Source organism: Zonotrichia albicollis, chromosome 2, assembly GCF_047830755.1.
Source record: "Zonotrichia albicollis isolate bZonAlb1 chromosome 2, bZonAlb1.hap1, whole genome shotgun sequence".
NCBI classification, from domain to species: domain Eukaryota; kingdom Metazoa; phylum Chordata; class Aves; order Passeriformes; family Passerellidae; genus Zonotrichia; species Zonotrichia albicollis.
In genome coordinates, this window is record NC_133820.1 from 4,986,722 (window position 1) to 4,998,792 (window position 12,071).

At 48.3% G+C, this 12,071-nt stretch overlaps 1 long non-coding RNA gene across 1 annotated transcript in view; it reads left to right on the forward strand.

Annotated features, from left to right (window-relative positions):
• Positions 1 to 1,082: 1,082 nt before the first annotated feature.
• LOC113459776 (uncharacterized) overlaps positions 1,083 to 12,071 on the forward strand; it is a 33,204-nt gene continuing 22,215 nt past the window's right edge. The window contains exons 1-2 of the long non-coding RNA XR_012577914.1: positions 1,083 to 1,131; positions 4,560 to 4,692. This is a non-coding gene — a long non-coding RNA (uncharacterized LOC113459776). The remainder of the gene's footprint in view (positions 1,132 to 4,559; positions 4,693 to 12,071) is intronic.

Consider the following 12,071-nt stretch of genomic DNA (forward strand, 5'->3'; position numbering starts at 1 on the left):
GCACAGCTCTGTGCCTTTCCTCCCATGTCTTCTACTCCTCCCTTGCATTAATTCACATCCTATCAGGCCTGTATTTTGTGGCCATAAAGCTTTTTCTTAAACTAGGCAGTGTGAAAGCTGTTGTTGTTACAGGCTTCACACACAGTTTATGTCAGGCTTGTTTATCACAGGCCAGGATTAAAGGGAGCTCATCCAAACTCTTGAACTCTGATGGCCCTCACATACTTACCCTAAGTAGAGTGCATTTTGTGCCTGTAGAAGAGAAGAGATTCACAAACAATAATGGTTAACTCCCCACCTAATTTAGATCTCATTTTGCACCCAAAGAAATACAAGTGATCAAGACTAGAGACTTCTCTTAAGCCCCTGACTCCTGTTATTTGTATTTGAGACACAAATCACTATTTTCTGCTTGTGATCTTCACTACAATCAGTTTCAGGTTTTGGTTCCTCTGGCAGATGCTCAGACATGTCCTAACCACTTCCACAGCACATGGCAAACCTCCTGTCTGCTGCCTCAAAATTTCCCAGAGGGTGCATTGAGAAAACTTGTTTTCCGGAAGACAAAAACCAATGTCAGAGACTCAGTGTTTGGGATGTCTTCAAGGCTGAGTGGCAATGGAAGGGCAGAGGTGGAATTAGGGCCATGCAGCTCATTTTAGGTCTTTCCTGGCCTTTAATGTGTCTCCTTGTTCCTCACAAAGCAGAAGGAATCGTGGAACATCTGACACTGCTAATTCTGGTGGAGGAACTGGAACGGGGACTACAGCTGAGCAAGGGGCAGCAAGGAAGTGAAAGCACTCTCCCCAAATGAGCAGCACTGTCATGTTTTTGGTGTTTTTTTAGAGATGCAGGGATTTCTTAACTTGATTTTAAATAGACCTGTAGAACAACCCACATGCTATTCTTTCTACCCTTCCTTCTTACCCTCCTTTTTTGGGAAGCACATTAGTCTGCAGGTTATGTCTGTGTAAATACAGAGTTTATTTTCTGAATGGTTCCTAACTTTATTTCTTTATCACTTCGTAATGCTGCTTAAATCACTCCTTTCCCCCTGGTTAATTATTTCAGCTCATTATTTCAGGTGTGTCAGCTGTGGAGGCTGCAGAAACTCAGTGGTGCAAGATGATGGTGAGTAGAGGAAGGTCTTGATGGGATTCTGTTTCCATGCACGGGGGTGGTGTGGAGGTCATGTAAAAGACACACCAAAAGAAAAAAAAAAAAAAAAAGAGCCACAAATCTTTGGAATGATAGAATCATTTATTTTGGGAAAGACCTCTAAGGCCATTGAGTCCAACCATTAAGCCAGCACTGCCAAAGCAGCCGCTAAATAATGTCCCTAAGTGCCACACCTACACATCTTTACAATACCTCCGGGGACGGTGACTCCACCACATCTCTGGGCAGCCTGTTCCAGTGCCTGACCACCGTGAAGAAACTGTTCATAATATCCAATCTAAACCTCGGCTGGCACCACTCGAGGTGGCTCTTTCAGGCAGTTGTAGAGGGCGAGGAGCCCCGAGGAGAAAGCCCCGCAAGGCCAGGAGAGGGCACCTGGAAACAACTGTTCCGTGCATGGCTCTGCCGCTGGGCTCTTCCCTTTCCCCTTTCATTTTATTTTCGCCTCCCCCTCGCCCCACCTTTTTTTTGCACAAACCCTGTGAGCCGTTTTCATCTTCCTGGGAGCTCGCAGCTCTGTGCCATCAAAGAGGAGCACAAAGCTCCGCTCGGTGTGCGGGGAGCAGCCGTCTGTGCCTCCCCTGCCTGCATCCCCTCCCTCTCCTCCTGCCCCAAATTCTCTACTCAGCTCCATGCACACACTCATGCTCTCCCCCACGTAAAATATAGAGGAACATGAAGTGTATTGTCACCACGCAGCAATTCAGGGGCTAAATCTTGATCCTTTCTCCCCTTCCAAAAAGCTCTCCCCCAAAACGTGCGGACCTCAGTAAGAGAGCATCTGCGTTCAAACCCTGGTAGTGTTTTGAGGAATCAGAAAAATGCCCCACCTCACTAAGCAAGAACATCAGGCTGGCAGCAGTGCCGGGCTTGGATGCCTTTTTGAGCTGCAACTACACCCTGGCTTTTGGAAAACTCTTTGGAACAGGCTGCCTGGGGAAGGGGTTGAATCATCATCCCTGGAGGCATTTAAAAGACCTTAAATGTGGAGCTTAGGGAGCTGGTTTAGTGGTGGGTTTGGCAGTGCTGAGCTAATGGTTGGACTCAATGATCTCAGAGGTCTTTTCCAGCCTAGATTCTGTGACTCTTATTCTTTGTATTCATAGTGGTTGAACGTTGCTCCCTGAAAATCCAGGTTTTCTGAAGGCTGAAAACACTGAGCCGTCGGACTTCAAATCAAAGGTGTCAGGCTGGAGAAATGTTCAGAGCCCTGCTGCACTGTGGGGTGGCTGGGAGCAACACCAATTTCAGCCAGATTATAAAGCTCCTGGCCATTTGTTTGGAGTGAATTTTGACACATGCAGCATCCCCACCTTGCTTCCCTTTTGGGACAGTGAGCATCCCATGGTCTTTCCCTCTCTCACACATGCAGAGAGGGACTCTTCTCATCCCCAGCCCCCAAATGTGAGCTGTTTCCTCCTCTCTTCTCATGGGTGCTTGCAGATTGAAGCATGAAATCTCTACCAACAAATGCTTTCCACAGGCTCTGCTGTGTGGCTTTGCTGTGCACATTACTCCCTAATTGTGTCACTTCCCTGCAGCTCCCTTCCTCAGGTGAGCACCCCCCCTCTCAGTCAATGCATGACACAACAAACATTTCATGTGCCCAGATAGTGCTCACAGAACTCATATTATGTGTACATCTTCACTTATTAAGCACAAAGGCTCTGCTTGCTCTGTAAAAATTTATACTACAGATTGTGTGTGTATACAGGCACCTATTCCATACAACTTCAAGTTAAAAAAAAATAGGTTTTCTTTGCACAGGCACACACGTACTTTCCTCTCTCTGGAAAAGACAAGCCTTTGTTGTTAGGCTGTCTTTGCTCCTCTGGTCTTTCTTTCCCCCCTTGTTTCTGACTCTGTTTTCTCTAATGCCTGTCTCTCCTGCTTGTTCAGGCTGTCAGCTAAAGCTGCAAGGTGCTGCAGATGTGCCACTGGAAATCATGTTTGTCCAAGGCGTTTTCCTGGGGCGACATGTGGCTTGTTAAAATGGGCTCCCTGTGTGCTCCCTCACTGAACCCCCTGCCCTGTTTTAAGGGTACAAATGCAGCATTTTGACAAAAATGCTTTCCTCTTGAGGGCTGCTCTGTGCTGTGCTCAGGTGGGAGCTCCCCTTGGGGAGGTGTATTATCCTTCCTTTATGAAGTAAAACCTGGCAATTTTTGCTTTTGCAGCCCCCTGCTGTTGCCAGGATGGACTGGGTGGCTGTACCCAGCCTGCCCAAGCACACCTGTGCCCTGGGTGAGGTGCTGGATGGGTGGGAGGTGTTGCTTATGTGCAGGAGCTGAGGGAGAACCAGAAAGCTGGGGTGGAACAAGCAGCAGCGACGATGGCAAGTGATATGCATGGGCAAGAGGGGTTTCAGGGTGGCTTGCTGGCATCAGCAAAGGTTGTGGCTTTTAGGAGGGCACAGCTTGTGGTAGGGGGTCCCTGTTGGTTGAATGGGAGCAGGCAGCCAGGCTGTGCTGTGCTGCAGCACCAGGGAAGGGGGAACATGGGGTATCTGCTCACTCCCATGCTGAGCACTCAGCACTGCACACCAGCCATTCCTGGTGTGCAGGAATTGTCCCCATCCTTGCACCTCGCTGCTGCCTGGCTTGCCCAGGGCTCTCAAGGACCAGATTTCTGGGGCTTTTGCAAGTGATGGAGTGTCCCTGCCCAGAGCTGCCAGTCTTTGCAGAGGGGCAGGGCCTGAGCCTGGGCAAAGGGCATCAGCTCCACCCTGAGCTCAGCTACTCCCCCAGCTGTGCTCTGCATTTAAATAACAGCTTCCTGCTGCTCAGAGTGAATTGCCTCTGACTGAGAGACCAGACCTGTGAGGAGGTATGTGGAGGACACTGAGAAGTGTTGGCTTTATGGCATTTGACTTGTGCATACCTGAACAGTAGTGGTGACCTGTCCCAGTGCTAAGACAACATGAAGCAAAAAGAGCTGTGCCAAGTGTCTCTATCACTCTTTCCAGTCTGCATTGACCCCAAATGCATCCATGTGTTCTGAGAGGCTCCACTGAAGCAGATGAACAGATATTAACTCACCTGAAAGGGATGTGGTGCAATGTGGTGTGGGAGGGAGTCCTGAGTCTGAGGATGTCTCTGACTCCTCTGGGGAAGGCACAGCCAGGCTCTGTGCTGCCCCTAAGGGTGGTAGCATCTTGTGTTAAGCAACATTTTCACCATGAGAGTGATACTGGGGGTAAGCCTTTGAGTAAAATGCATTCAGAGGTACTGGCTTGTCCCGGCAGGGCTGTGCCAGCAGCACCCTTGGTGCTCAACTCAATTTCCTCCCCTTCTGGTCTCAGGTGGGTGTCTCACTGGGGGTTAGGGTCCTAAACTGGTCATGTGCTCTTCACCTTTTAATATTTATTCTTTTCTCTTCAGAACAGACATGAGGCAAGAAGCAAGATGTACTGTGCATTCTTCATGGTCTCCTCAGGACAGCTTCCTCAGAGAAATGACACCAGTGCTACTTCCAGTTATATCCCTGTTTTCATGCCTTTGTCCCAGCCTAATGGTGAGTCACAACAGTTGTATTTCTGTGTAACAGAGCCAGGTTTTGCATAAGCTGTTTTATTTTTTAGTGAGCTCTCTCATCTGCTCAGTCAGGCGATGGCAGCTGGTGCTACCACGGTGGGGAGAATCTTCAGCTGCCTTTGCTCTGCCTCTCCTTTCCTGTGTACACTAAAACAATGGCTCTGGCTCCCCACCCCCAGCAGCTTGCTGACCTGGAGACCCCTGGGCATAAACAAAGAGCAGCGTTAGTGGAAAATTGGTGCAGCCCCCAGAAGGTCCTTGGGAGACACGTGAGCCTGTATGGAGCCAGCTGTTCTGTGTGGGAAGGCCAGAGGCTAGCCCAGATGATGCAGAGCAGAAAGCAAGGCAGAGTTGGAGCACTTCATTTGTCTTGTGGCTGAGGAGATGAGTGCCTTGGGCTGGATGGGGGTCAGTGGTGCTGGGCTGTGTTTTATGGAGTGACCTTCAAAGCAAGCTGAAAGAGCTGTAGATGTCAGGTCTTGGCAAAAGGATGCTGCAAAGCCCACAGCCCCAGGAGGCTCTTGGGGCAGCATGTTGCTGTTTTAACCATTAGCTGAGTCTTTGCACAGGTTTCCTGTCACCTGCAGTTTTATGTTCAGGGGGAAGGGTACAAACCCAATACCTGGGCAGTTGCAATTGCTGTCTGGTATGCAGCTCCTCCCTCTGCTTCTGGACCGGCATTGTGGGAGAAAAGGGGAGGCCACAGCTTTTTAGCCTCCTTGGGAAATCCAGTTAGGCTCTGCATGTGTGTTTTGGGGGTAATCTGCCTCACACACTGAAAGCCCTCCCTCATACCACTGCCATGGCTCTGAGGCTCAAAGCAGAGGGTGAGGCAGCATCCTCTTTGTGAAGTGAGTTGAAATGGTTCAGCTTCCCTTCAGAAGTTTCTGGGTGACCAGCCATGTTAACACAGCTGCAGCTGTGTCTCCACAGGGATGTTGTTTTTACAAGCTGAAACCAAGAACAATTCCCTCAAAGATGCACTGAGGATAAAAGTGATGATGTGGTAAAGACCAGTGAGTGGTGCTTTGGCTCAGACCTCTTCCCTCAGAATTGGAGAGCTGTAGGATCAAAGCTTAATTTAGGCTGAAAGGGACCCCCTGGAGGTGATTTAGTCCAATCCCCAATGAACCCCAAATGCAGTGGGTAGACTGTAAGGCATCATTGTGTTTCTGAGTAGAGAAACTTTGAGAATAAATCCTGGCTAATTGGGGTTAAGTGGGACTTACATAGTAATTTAAGAGGGGCCAGAGGTTTGGCTGGCTGAGGATCACATCCAGACTCTTGTGGGCCCAAGTCACCCTCCAGAACTGTGGTGATGCTGGTCCAAGCATAATCCCTCAGTTCCTTATCAATAATTCTGCTGCCTGCACTCCTCTCATCTATGTCTGTTTGGGACAGTGCGCTCTGTGCCCATCAGCCAGGTTATGCTTTCCTGGCTTGGGCTGGATAAATAATGGCCTCTTTGCCCCTCTGTAGTGGTTATTGTGTGGCAGTGCAGTGCAGGAGGCACAAGAGCTGCTTCACCTGCTGGTTTGATCCTGGTGAAAGGGTGGTAGGAAGGTGGTGTGTGGGGCAGGCACGTCTGGACATGGAAGCTGTGAGGAGGTCACCACTGATGTTCTGTGGCTTTGCATGGGTGGTGGTTTTGCTTTGCTGTTCCTGCTCCCTTCTCCTGGTGGTGTCCTGGCACCTCTCCTCCCAGGGAGAGGAAAGGAGAGTGCTTGGAAACCTGCCTCTTTGCAAAGCAAACGCTCCAGCTAGCCAGAAGCAGTGGTGTCCTGTCTGACCCTTGGTAGGCGGTGCATCTCACTGCAGAGAAGGTTAATGCATCCAGCATTTCTGCTCTCTGGATCCCAGAGCACATATGCTTGGAGCCCAAACCCTTCCCCAGACCTCCCAGGTTTCCATGAGCCTGCAACTGTGCTTCCTGCTACTGGTTGGTGTGGATGTATGAAAGGAACAAATGTTGGCTGTTATTTAGCACTTCAGTCAGGTCCTGCTGCAGCCAGGAAGCGCCATGGCCTGTAATGGAGAACATATGGGATCTCACACAAACACCCTCACTCTCTCTGTCCTGTTTCCCTGCCTGTAAAATGGAAATAATAATTCAGTACCTCAAAGAAGGGCAGCGAGCCTTGCTTAACAAATTGGTTTGTGTAATGCTCACAGACTTTCATGCAGGAGGGGTGGCAGGAGAGTGTTGTGTTTTAATGGCAGGAGCATTGCCAGTCTGTCTTCTTCCCTTGCTCCCAGTGGGAAGGAGATGCTGGGTGGCATGGAGCATTGCCAGTCTGTTCTTCCCATGCTCCTAGTGGGAAGGAGATGTTTGGATGGCAGGCACTGGAGCACAGTGGCCCCTGACCACACAGGGACCTCTGGGGCCCTGCTGTACCAGATGCTGCTGTACCATTGCAGCAGGGTGACCCATCTGTGTCCATCTGCACAGTGGCTACCCCAGAGCCCTTGTGGTGACACTACGTGGGGCAAGATCAGTCCCACCCAGGGAGGTGTTGGATGGTTTCTCTATCCCTGCAGCCATCTGTGTGTGCTTCTCAGTGGTTGTGAGGAAAACGGGATCCCTCCCATGCAGCCGTCCTAGCACATGCGTGCTCTGCATCAAATGCTTGCTCCAAGAGACATGAGTAGCATGGAAAAAAGGCATCTTGGAAGATAGGAATATTTCCACAGATAGTAACATAAAGTGAAAGCCAAGAATCTCTGTTTATTTTTTCCTTTTGCTCCTCCTTATTTTTTTATGTGAGAGTTTTTATTTTGCTGAACTTATCTTTATCTTAGAGCTGGTCTTAAAAAATTATTTTCCTTTTCCACACTGACCTTTCTGAGGCAGACAAAAGGAACATCCTTTAGAGAAGAGGGCTGGTTAAGCCAGAAACCCTATCTGCCTTATCTTCTTCCTCAGCCAGGCCACTGTGTCTTCATTGCCTCCATCCTTCACTGTTGGTGTTGATTTCTAGAGAAGGAGAAGGAGATGGGCTCCTTTCTGCTTCCTGGTTGACAGGCTCTAACACACATACGGAGTCCCTCCCTGTGTTGGTTGATATTTTCTTGGTCTCTTTACTCCTGCTGAGCCCAACACACTGATGAGCTAAGCCTGAGGTTCAAGACACTTCAGGAATGAAAGTCTGGGCTCCTGGAACACAGGAAGTCATCTCCAGTCTTTAGTGGTTGAAAGAAGCCAACCCTAGTGTCCAAATCCACCTGAAATGCAGGGTGGCTGAGCTGGACTGTGGCCAGTGGCGTGTGCATTTGGTCAGAGACTGTGTCTCCCCCCATTTCAGCATGGCCTGAAAAGCTGGAAGTGTGAGAACCATGCAAAGAAATTTCCATAAAATCCCAGCTACTGCTGCTACCTGGCCAGGGAAAATAAATGTCTGGGAGAGCTTCTGGGGCCAGGAGAGCAAAAGAGGGTCCCTGGCACCCCCTGAGGGGTCAGCACTGTGGCTGAACTCATCCTGCAATCCTGTGCTGTGGCTGGTGAGAATCTGTCAAAGCTGAGGTGCGCTGAGCAAACCAGCTCACCAGTAAATCAAGTGGCATTTTGCCAGAGAAATTTTTGCTCAGCAGAAACCGTGTGGCTGCATCTGATACAGACTCTGTAAATGGCCATTAGACTGTTGCAGATGAGAGTGATATAATTGAATTTAAGGAAAAGGTTTAGGAGGGAGTAAAGTTTTTTTTTGCATAGTTTCCCAGAATTAATTTTTTCCCTCCTTTCAGTTGGTAGCTGAAAATGTCAATAGGATGTAGTTAATACCTGGAGACAAAAATAAGAACTAAGGGACAGCAAATGAGAAGGGAAACTAGAGATGTCCATCTTCACTAGAGCTGGGCGTATGTAGCAATAAACGTTCACAAAATGTGCTTGTGAATAAAACATGCAGCCTGTCTTCCTTAGCGATTGTGACCCATTTTATTCCCAAACACTCTGCTGGAAAAGAATTTTCTACCCACAAAGATGCTCACGAAAGCAAGCTATCTTTTGGAGTAATGTGAATAAATATAATTGAATTCTCAGGCTGGTGTTTATTCTCAAAGCCAGGCTGAAGAGCCCTATCAGTTGCATAATAGGCTCGTGGAACAATCCGGCGTGATTGCAAATCACTCGCGATGAGCAGGGGATGCCACCTAACCAGAGGCGACTTAGGATGAATTACATGACCAATGGCACAACATAAATGCTGAGTGAGGAGCAGGATATTTTCAGCAGAAGGGTCTCAGCTCAGCCATATGTTAAAATGCCTTCACACAAAGCACTTGTCACAGCCACTGGAGGAGCGAGCCCGCCTGTGAGCAGCCAGGCTGCCGGCTGATAACGCGGGGACAGATAGCGGCGCTGCGTTTGTCACAGGATTTATCTGCAGTGAGCAACTTGATCAGCTTTAATCATATGTGACAGCAATGTGAGGTCTGAAGTTGTGGTCAATCAGTTTGAATTAGTCCCTCCATCAATGTCACTGAACCGAAGATCAGGGCAAGTTGGTGTTGTTTTCTCACTTAGCCCATCGCCAGCAGGAATGGCTCTCCCTGCCTGCAGGTGATCCCACCTTTCCTGCATGGCCTACATTTCTGCTGTCAGGGGTGGAGATGGAAATGAGCTATTGGTTCACACAGAGTTTGTTCACCCCTGGCTATTGCAAAGTTCCCTTCAGTGGGTTTTTCACTTTTTTTCCATGCGTAGCAGCAAGTTGTATTTCCATACACCCAAAATGCCTGGGCTTTCCCAGCATCTCCCAGATGGCTATTACACATTAAACTATAATTGCACTGTCAGGGAGTTTTCCTTTCTGATGGTCTGCCAATGCGTTCCTTTTCAAAAAATTATATCTATTGAGGTTAGCAGCTCGGGCAGGAAACAATGCAGACAAATGCAGGCTGCCCCATCTTCGGGCCAATTAATCTGAACCAGATATCCAGTGAGAGGGTGATGGCGGAAATGCTGAATGAGAACTGTGGGGAGCACAGGGCAATTTAGCTGGGCTGTAAACTTGCAATTGAGCTGCTTGGCAGCATCACTCAGTGATTATGGGCTCTGGAGAGGGCACAGGAGGACTCTGCTGCAGTGGGCAAGCGGGGATGGGGTTTACGGGCAGCAACTACAACGCTGTTGTCCTTCAGGCATGCCAAGGCCAGCTCTGTATTGACAAACTGCTGAGCATTTCTGGAGGGAAGGCCAGCAAAGTGCTGGGCTGGAGGAGCATTCCAGTGGGAATAACCTGTTGGCAAAGTGCAGGAGAGGAGCCTGCACTGCTCAGACCCAGGAAGCAGTTTGCTGTGCAGACAGCAGCAGCTGAAGGTGCTTGGTGATGCAGAGAGCACCTGCATGAGAAATCATTGGAATATTAAGAATACCTCTCTTAAGGCAGAAACACTTCTAGGAAGCTGGGCTGGCTGGGGCAGTGGGAACTGCAGCAGAGCCCATGGGTAGGGAAGCTGTGAGCAGTTCATTCCTCTGCTCTGGAAACTCAGCGCTCTGTAATGACTGGCAATTCCTGGCAACCCCATGGCAGGACAATAAATTAAGAAAACACAGTCTAACTTAAAACATGGCAAAGCAAAGAGGCAAAGCCATGTATTTAATTTTCTTTATTCCATCTATGAGGATTTAAGACCTTCTGGCTTAGAAAGAAATGAAAAATTGTTCTGAATGTTTCATTTTGACAATACTGAAATGAAATCTTTTGGCTGCCTGTAGAGTTGCTTGGTCATCCCTCTCCCCCTTTTTCTTTATTTCCTTTTTTTATTTTTTCTTTTTTAAATATCAACCTATCTAGGCTGTGACAAGCCCATGAAGATTTTGGTGCCATCAGCTTTGCATTTGTGTCAGAAAAAACATTGCCAGTTGTATTCAAGTGCAGAGTCAAGTGATCAAGGAGATGTCATGGGATGGGGGCATGAATTTCTTCAAGGAGCACCATGAAGTCTGTGATCAGGCTCATAGTAATGAATGCTAACCAAATGAGGAGGAATGTGCATAGGAAAAGTTTGATAGAGAGGTCTGAGAGAAGGAGACTACCCTGAAATAATAATTGCCTTTTCAATACAGGCTGATTTGGGAAAAAAAGAAAAAAAAAAGAGAGTTTTTACTCATTCTCTCTCCCTCTATCCTCCTCTCCCCTGTTTGATTTGTAGTATAATACAAATAGCACAATATCTATAAACCCTCTCTCAGTAGTGCCATTCCTGACCCTACATGAGGAAAAAAAACCTCAAAGTAACAGAAAGCCTTAGGCAAAAACGTTCAGGAATGGATAGCATGTGATACTTTGTATAGATTTTAGTCCTTCTAGATGAGTTATATGAAAATGAATTGCGTGCAGCAGAGGGGTCAGCAAAAGCTGTTGTTAAAAGCTACTCTCTTTCAAGATACACATAAAACCCCCCATACAGATTCCCTTTGTGAAACAGAGGAGCTGCTATCCAAATTGCCAACGGTGCACACAGAGGGTCAGAAGAGGTGTGACCAGAGGACAGAGTGACTGAGAGCAAGCACAGGAGGCCACTGCAGAGCAGGGAGGGAGCTGCATCACTTTGGGCAGAAAAGCCACAAAAGTGTCACAGAAGCAGATAAAGGAGGATGTAAGCAAACATCAAAGAAGGGCTTGCAGCACTGCTTTAGAGAGTTTTAGGAGAAGCAATCCTGAAAGAGTGACTGGGAAATCTCTCTTTTGTTTCCTTCTGTGTTTAGGGAAAACAGGCTTTGCCACTGCAGGCATCCACAGCTCTGCCAAGGAGAGAGGGAAGTGCCCTGCTGCAGGACAGGCAGGCTGTGAGGACACAGCACCAGGCCTGGGGGCTGCTGAGGGGCAGCCAGGGCACTGGTTTTCTCTCCAGTCCCCTGTTCCCCAGTTGCTCAAAATGCTTGTCTTTCAAGCAGTTGTGATTATCCCAGCCTGGGTCTGTGCAGGAAGGAGGCTTTCTCTGGAAAAGAAATGTGGTTCGACCAATTAGGGAGAAAGTAGTGATGTTCTTAGCAGATTTTTGGCCAAAACCCCAGAGAATGGAAGGCTGAAATTAGGCAGGGAAGTAACCTCTGCAATGAAGATCTCTCTCAGCTTATGTCTTTAAAGTTGACTTTTTCTTGAGCACATTTTGATTGCTTTAAAGTCATGTACTGTGCATGCACTGTACTTTTTTCTGTGGCTAAGCTCTCAAAGTGAGCATCTGAACAAGGCTTTGCAGTCTGCATGAGTGGCTGATTTCCCTGCACAGTGACAAGTCTGGTTAAATGTATCATGAGCTGAGCAGAATGCAGACAGAGCCCCAGTCAGACCCAAGGCTGGAAAGGGGCAGAAGACCCTGCACTGCAGCTCCTTGGTGGAGTTCCAGGGATGGGGC